This window comes from Astyanax mexicanus, chromosome 21 (assembly GCF_023375975.1).
Source record: "Astyanax mexicanus isolate ESR-SI-001 chromosome 21, AstMex3_surface, whole genome shotgun sequence".
Classification (NCBI taxonomy): domain Eukaryota; kingdom Metazoa; phylum Chordata; class Actinopteri; order Characiformes; family Acestrorhamphidae; genus Astyanax; species Astyanax mexicanus.
In genome coordinates, this window is record NC_064428.1 from 28145673 (window position 1) to 28154853 (window position 9181).

A 9181-nucleotide genomic window follows, 5' to 3' on the forward strand; every position below is an offset into this window, starting at 1 on the left:
TCACCCATCTGTCCAGACAGTACAATGGCCTACATATCTAGGTTTGAAACCACACTCTGAATACCGCACACTTAATCCCGTGGCTCCGAATCCTCAAGGAGGCACCCGGAGTTCTGATTGTGCTAATATTCATATCCCTCGGCACCCTTGGACAAGTATTCCAACTTCAGCACTGAGACACTGCTTTTCCTCGGGCACAAAGAAAAGAAAGAAAGAGGGCTTGAAAGAGTGAAAATATTCTTCTGAACATTTTTTTTTTTTTGAGTTTGGATGATTTATGAAAGGCCTTTGGAAGCTTGAGCCTGGTCCCCGAAGCCCCTCGATGATTTCTCGGAGGAACGCGCAAATCCAGGATACATAAGGCTTTCCATCATAGTCTACTGCAACCTGTGCTTCTTATCCAAGACGGATAACAGAGACATCTAATCCAGTCTCTCACATGTTGAACAAATACACAAGTGGCAAAGATGTGCTATAAAACAGGCTATCTCAATGGTTCATCTTCTGCTTGTAGTGTTTCTTTAGCTTTCAAGCTAATGCTGATATTATGTCTTTGTGTTGTACAGCTCTGAAAAAATAAGTTTCTTTAATTTTATCAAATTGAAAATATCTGGAATATAATCAAGAGAAAGATGGATGATCACAAGCCATCAAACCAAGCTTGAACGGCTTGAAATTTGCCTTAGCAGAATCCAAAAGCAGAGTGTAAGACTGGTGGAGGAGAACATGCCAAGATGCATGAAAACTGTTTAAAAACCAGGGTTATTCCACCAAATATTGATTTCTGAACTCATTTCTTATGAATATGAACTAGTTTACTTTACATTATTTGAGGTCTGAAAGAAGCTCTGCATCTTTTTTTTTGTTTTTTTTTTATTTCTCATTTTCTGCAAATAAATGCTCTAAATGACTACTGATTTTGCTACGGTTTATCTTGTGTTGGATTATTATGTGATTTATTGTAATGTTTAAATTAGATGTGTCCAAATTGGGTCTGAGTCTGTGTTTTTGGTGGGTTCTGATTGTGTGTCTAGAGAGAGGTAGTGTTTTAATAGATTTTCCAATGGTGTTAGTTATTTTTTGTTAAAAAAATACTAGATTTGGAAAATGTGTGAATATTTGGTTTTCTCTCCTTTACTAAAAAGTATTTCGCTAGCAGGGCTAATTAAGTGATGAGAATATAGTAGCATTTTCATCATTGTGTGGAAAATCTAGCGAGAGTCTAAAGATAGCGAGGCTCAGGTTTGTACTCATTAGCTGTCTATATATGACATGTGCTGACTGTTACCATGATCCTATTGATTTGTGTATGATACACCAATCAATGGGATATTGTTTACATACACTAATCAATAGTATCATGCTAACAGTCAACACATACGCAGTATTATATGGCTGGCTAAATGTAGCAGCAGAAATCACTGTGCTTTCAAGTGAGCATCAGATTGCATGTTTCTTTGAAGTGAAACTTATATAATAAGTTTTATATAGTATAAGCTGGTTAACTAGTGTGGTCATGCTGTGGCTGAGCCATATTGTATCTTATGCAATAATATTACCAACATTTCTGAATATGGTGCCATATCACCCTAATCCCACCCCTAATTATCACATCAGGGTACAACTTTTTTGTTGTTTTTAGCAAAAGGAAAATTCACACTTTTCCAATTTCCCATTATATATCTACTATAGGCAGATTATATTTGTCCAGTATCATTTATTTTACTTTAATTCTGGATATATGGAAATATTAGGAGTGCATTATTAGTATAATGATATTTTGGATCATTGATTTCTATTACAAATCTGTTAAAGTCTTGTATTTTTTAATCTCTCAATTAGGGATGTACCACGTCACATAGCATGCAATAATAACAATTAATTTCCATCTTGTTGCAGCAGTGTATTCTTGAAACTATTATCTAAATTCAGTGTTTTGTCATATCGCCAAGAGTATCGTTATCGTGAAAATACCATGAAATATTGGGATATTATTTTAGGGCCATATCGCCCACCCCTAGTCATGCTCAAGTCATACTGGTCATCAAGCTTGGTCAGGCTACTCATGCTTTTAGACCAGCCAACCAACAAATCCAAACAAAATCAGAGTTAGCTTTAATTTAGCCTTTATTTGGATTTTTCTTTTAAACCCCATTCAAAGCCAGCTTCAGCCTCCATTACTACATCGCTCTTCATTGATACTCAGCACTGCATGACAAAGGCCAAGCCCGACTTTGTCTATAAAGAAGAAGACTTGATTCACGCTATCTGGCTCCAGTACAGCATTCTAAAGCTTTCAGCTGTGGGTGGAAACAGTCAAGCCACCGCTGATTCTCTCTGTTCAAGGGCGTCTGGAGAACTTCAGAGCTCGACGTGTTGTTCTCTTATGAAGGGTAATATTGGAATCCTGGGCTGAGGCATACATCTCGCGTTTCTCTAGTTAAGACGCTTATTGTGAATTATCTTCACAATAAGGTGAGGCGCTGGCAAGGCTGGTGGCTCTCAATAAGAGCATATGCTTAGCAAAGTGGTAATAATGGGCCCGAGCGCGAGCCAGAGACGCTTCTGGCAGTGGGGTGGACGGTTCATTCAAAGTGTAAAGCCACCAGTGCCAGAAAAACACAATACCCGCCATTTCTTCTCTGTTCCTGTCTTCCCTCTTCGGAGCCAGTTGGATCGGCCCCAGTAAAGCAGTGCATTTCATAACCCCCATTCCCCATCCCCCCCTATCCTCCTCTTAAGTCTTTTGAAGACTTTGACGTGTCCTGCTGGCTTGAACTTCATAAGAACTTCATAAGCCAGTCTGGGATGAATGCTGGACGAAAAAAGCGCCTCTTCCAGCCAACAGTTTATGAGATTTTTACTGGTTTTGTTGTCGTGGTCATTCTTTTTTTTTTTTTTTTTCCTATTCACGGCTGAACGGCCAGAATTTGAGCTTTTGTTTTTACACAGCTCAATTTTCCAGTCAGCATATAATTGAATTACACTTTGTTTTTGTAAACAGTTTGCTTTATTAATTAACAATTAGCTGTTGATTGCCGTCCTGTCAGTTGCTTTGATTGAGCCAATTTGTATTACCTGCAGTCTGAAAGCAGTGTCACAGTGATTAACCCCAGTAAACGTGGCGGCGAGAAAGACGGCTGGGAAAACAGCGTGCCCTGGCCTTCTGATTATTCGGAACGTGAGCGAAATGTCGTATTTGTTTACGTCTTCTTTGTTCGACGCCCATCGGGTTTTAATCACTAAGTAATTGCATTATTAAGCAATGTCAAATACATGTAGAAAAGTATAATAAGTGAACAAAACTGAAAAGCAAAAAGCCATTTTGTATACATTGACACGCTATAGGATACCACAGGAACTAGTATCATGTCACATGACTTTTGCTATGTTCAATTAAAGCTAAAGAACTCTTTTCTGACCTGTAGGATATGCCTGTGGGACCTTTCACATTGAATGTAGATGAGAATGTGAATTTGAGAATTTCCAGCAAGAGGCACTTATCTGTTAGCATCTAGACAATTCCAGCCAGACACCGCCAGTCACGATCATTACCACCCTCTACATTGCCCACTGTGAGCGGTTAAGATGTCTTCTATGGCATGAATTCTTGATAAACGTGTAACACTGTCAATCAAGGAACATTAAACACCAGAACTTTGGGGACTCCAATGCAACTCTATACAACTCAACGATTTACATCACTCTTCTATGACCATGCTGACCAGTATTTAGCCACTCTCAAGAAGTTTCAAGAAAACACCTCACAACTTATACAAGTGTGGGTATTCCCAAGCCATCCTCTGAGGTAACACTCCCCAACATGTGAATGTAGCATGAAAATGTACAGTATGTACTAGTGCATCTCACAAAATTAGAACATCATCGAGAAGTTACTTCATTTCAGTAGTTCATCTATTTTAAACGTTTATTTATTTTATTGTTGATGATTATGGCTTACAGCCAATGAAAACCCAACAAAATCAGTGTCTCAGAAAAATAGAATATTATATAAAAGCAAATGGTACTTTTGGCAGTGTGGGCAGTGTGCCAAGTCCTGCTGGAAAATGAAATCCGCATCTCCATATTCCGGTAAAACACTGCACTGATTTTAGACTTGATAATAAAACACAGTGGATCAACACCAGCAAATGATATGTCTCTCCAAACCCTCACTGATCATCAAAAAAAATTACATTTCATTTGTAAATCAAGGGAGCAGAGTCTGGAGGAAGAGTGGAGAGATACACAGTTCAATCTGCTCAAGGTCTAGTGTGAAGTTTCCACCAATCAGTGATGGTTTGGAGAGACATGTCATTTGCTGGTGTTGATCCACTGTGTTTTATTATCAAGTCCAAAGTATAAAGCATTTTTTTCCCCATAAAATCTTCCAGCAGGATTTGGCGCACTCCCTCAGCGGTTTACTTTGTAACTCACTCAAAGTAACTGAGTCAAAAGTACTGGAAGTAGCTCAATAGTGGCTGATGGGCTTTATACCCCCCTAGACCATGCCTAGCATTAGACATAGGGCCAGTAGGTTTGTAATGATCTGCTCCAGGGGCTACTAGTTTTGTAGCAAAGCAAAGTAAATTAATGCATTTGTTTTAAAGGGATGCCTACAAATACCTCATGTTCCACAGTTAATAAAGCTCCAGGATGAATTGTCTGGTTGGAATCCATTAAAATAACAGCCAGGCCAGTGTAGATGCAGTTCACACACACAGGTATGAAAATACATTTGTCTCTAAGCAAGGTGCACTTTGCTAGCACTCCCGTTAGCATGAAGAAGTACAGGGTGGGCTACATCTGACATTTACCGTGTTTTCCTTCATGAACAAACGCTGGGCGAAGTTGCCAAGCGCTAACCTTTCGCTAGATCCCTTCGGCTCGGCCACATTTCGTGGAACTAAGTGGATATTACACATGTGCTGGAGGATAAAGTTCAGGACGGAGCGTTATGCAGTCTGCTATCTTCCTTTCTGTGTTTTTTTTTACCACACACTCACTATCCTACAGCTCGTTTCTGTGGGGTATCATTACGGAGTCAAGTGAACATGCGTGTTGGGAAGGTTCCAGCAAAGCGGGCCCACCGGTACGTCTCGTGCTATTAAAGCTGTGTTTCCTCCAGTGGAAAGAAAGAGCAGCTCGAAAAGTGTTAGCCAGGGAATCTCTAGCCCCAGGTGCATGAATTATGATCTGGCCAACCTGGCTGAAGCTCATTATATTACAAAAAAGACAGTTGGAGGCCTTGTTTAGAGGCCTGTTCTGGGAGTGCAAATTCAGTTCTGCCACGGTTTATTTCACCAGAAACTTTCAGATGGAAGAAGCTGAATTGAAGTGAATTTGGGCTTCTTGCTTCATAGGATTTTTAAACATATTGACGAAAAAAGAAGAAATTAAACCTTATACAGCTCTGGAAAAAAATAAGACCATTTAAAAATGTTTAGTTTCTTTGAATTCACCAAATTGAAAACCTCTGGAATATAATCAAGGGGAAGCTTGATGATCACAAGCCATCAAACCAAGCTGAACTGCTTTTTGAATATTTGCACCAGGAGTAAAGGCATAAAGTTATCCAAAAGCAGCGTGTAAGACTGGTGGAGGAGAAAAAAAAGAAGGCAGGATTGACGTGCATCCCAAACAGAATGTTCAGAATGTCTTACTTATGTATAGTGTTAAAATGTATAATTTAAGACATCACTGTACTGGATAAATTGGAAAAATGTGTTTAAAATCTGTAAAAATCATTTGAAAATACCTAAAAAACCTTGGAAAGTACAAATGTCTTTGGAATTGACTAATTCTAAATTGGGAGATCCAATCCAATGGGTTCGAATCCCAGTCATGCAGCCGAAGCCCTGAGAAAGCACAGTTGGTCTTGCTCTCTCTTGGTGAGTAGATGGCGCTCAATCCCTTCATCACTACTAGGGTGATGTTGATCAGCACGAGGCATCTGTGAGCTGATGTATTAAAGCCGACTGTGCTGTGATGCTACTTGGTAATGCTGCATCAGCAGCAGTTTGAAAAAAAAAAAGAGGCGTAGTCTGACTTCACATATGTCGGAGGAGGCATGTGCTAGTTTTCCCCCACCTTGTGTTGTAGCATCACTAGTGATGAGGATATTCAGCTGAGTAGCAGCTGAATGGGTGGGACAATTGGCCTTGCTAAATTGGGAGAAAAATTGGAGATAATTAGAAATAAATCTTTTAAAAATATGTCCTGCACATATAGCAGAGATGTTAGTGTCCCTAATATCACTACTAGGGGTGACCGACTCTCATATGCAATGGCTTCCCAGATTCCCAGTGTAATGCGTCACAGCAAAGGCAAAACTGAAGTGCTCACAACAAAGCCTTTATAACCAAACCCAAACATTGTTGCATCCCAAAAAGAATATTTATAAAGTCTTACTTTACTGTCGTATTGCAATGTATTACATTAAGACACAGTTCTGCTAATGATAGCTGTGTTTTAACATGGCTTGTGCTTGACAATGACCCACAGTCTTCCCTCCTAACAGCGCACGTTTTGATAAATGGCTGAGCTTGTCTGTATCGTATGTTTTAAGACTAATGCTCATATCATGCAATGGCACTGATCCATGGTGCGAAGTCATCCGTCAGCATCAACTTAATGGCGCTCAGTAAATAATATGCAGCTCTTCTCTAATGGAGACTAATTTCAGCTGCTGCTGTGTTTCTTCAAACCGTGCAGTGAGCTCTGAAGAATCAGACGGGGACCCGCTCACCCAGGGTGATGTACGCCGAGCAGCAGAAAAATAGGGCCTATTAGCAACGGCACTGATAATAAAACAGTAAGCTAAATATTTAGTGTAATAAATACACTGCAGCATGAAAGCACGGAGACATCTCTTTTAATTAGTGAATTTGGTGTCTTTAAAGTGCACAGATTGCTGACACAAGTCGTCAATAAACAGCTTGAATAATCACTGTAGAAAAGCTTAAAATTAGATTTTGTTGATTGATGTGCGATTGAGTTGATGTGAACATCGACCAGAATGAGGTTTCGTTAATTCTGTGTGTTTTCTGGATGTACTTCTTTTCGAATGTGTTTATTTTACATTTTTAAACATTCTTGTATCACTGCTGCAACATCACTTGTATCAATATTTTCATTTTTATTTTTGATAATGTTACTTTAATTTTTTTTTTTTACTTTTAAAGTATTCTTCTATCTGGGGACGTTAAGTGACAAATGGTTTTATAACATTGTGATGCAAACCATTATCGTGTTATACATTTTCAGAACATTCCTGGAACATTATTTCTGTGACGATACAGGCTAACCTTCCCGGAACCTTTTTTAAAACGTTGCTAAACGTTCTTAGAACGCTCTCTGTCAGCTGGGATCTCGATAACAATTACCACATACACATACATAACATATCGTTCAGATATAAATGACTTTCAGGAGAATAAATGATAAATGATGATACAGAAGGCTGTTTGAAGCCGGGTGGAAGGCTTCTGTGAGTCGTCTTCTCATCTCTCTGGTTTCTCGGTGGTCGGAGAGCAAACACACACCGCCTCCTAACCTAATCTTTCAGCGCTCCCCAGGGAACCGCAGCTCTCTTTCCAGCCACAAAACCACCTCGAAACGCTCGCAACGCGGCGAGGCCGAGCTAAACGGCAGCTCTGAGAGGTTAGATGACTCCCAGAGTTCAAACGCCTTCTCCAGTCGTTACGCTTCAAACGCTTGTTCTCCACACTCGTCCGGAGGAAGCAGACTGATAGAGAAAGTGTTGCGTTATAGAGGACTGGTGCTTGACTTCCTGAAGGGGTCGTTTTGGATGGAAACATCAAAGAGGTTTAGAGAGCGTCGCTTACATAACCTTCCCCACTGATAATCCAATTCATTCTACCACACTATCGTGTGTTCATGTAGGTCAGATTAAAGCAGTGTAACACGTTCAAACGTGGCCATTTGATCTTTATTTGAACAATGCTGAGAGATGGGAGTAATATATATGGCAGATGCTATTTGCATTAAGTGTATATGGCAGGAGTCGGCAATTAAGTTTGGCTGTGGGCCAGATATTATCCAAGCCATTACAGGGCGGACCACAAAAAAAAATGAAAAATCTGTTTAGGAAAATGAAGTGTAATGGGATGAAGTGACTATACAGACTAGTAGCTCTCCAGCCCAGAGGGTTGTTGAACCCAATTGCGGAACAGTAGATCTCAAAGCAGGTAAATCCAAAAAAAAGGAAAAAAAAAATTAATAAACACACCGCTTCTCACGCAGGATCAAACCTGTTTCAGTCCAACCTGAGTCGCAGTCCAATACACTTCCGCTGCCCCGGCTAGTGAATTGGGACACAGCCGGGAAAAGACGCCCTTATAAGGCGATAGGGAGCCCTAGAACAGGCGAAAAAAAAGAGTAAGTAGAGGGGAGTGTTAGTGTCAGGTTTGGAGCAGGGAGGATGCGGAGGCGGACGTAAATGCAAACAATAATAAATTTAATAAATTATAATAAACTTAAGAAAGAAACCAGAACTGAGCATAAACAGGAAAAACACTGGGGCCAATAACAGACGTAAAAACGTAAAAAGGATCGACACACTAGAAAGGAAACACGGACTATAAATAGTGGTGGACACAAACGGGAAACAGGAAACACCTGGGCCGAGTTACAAACGAACACAGGTAAGTGGAAAATTACAGGGGAACAACACAGAGGAGCATGGGTCATGTGGGGGGTCACACACAGAGACATGAGAACACACAGGAAACAGGGCAAAGACGTGACCGTTAGATTCAAACATCCTTCAAATGGCACACTCAAAACTATGGCTAGGTATTGTTTTAAAATTCTCAATACCGATAACCAAAAAATTCATTTTTGATATATATTTTTTTAAATTATAACAGAAAAATACAAAAATTATAGATACTCTCAAACAATGTATTTATTTATACCAGCCAACATAAGTAATCTCATTCTCATATTGTCACCATTAGAGTGATGAGCATGTTTGTGGCGCATTACTAAAGGAGAACTCTGGTGTAAAATGGACCTTTGGTGTAGTAAAACATGATAAAGAGTACTAATCTTTGTTAAATAGCCCACCTCTGCGCTCCCGCAGCTTTCCGAGATCCAGTAATTTTATTCTGTCTGTCCAAAGACCTTTTATGGATGAATGGATGATATGGGGCATATT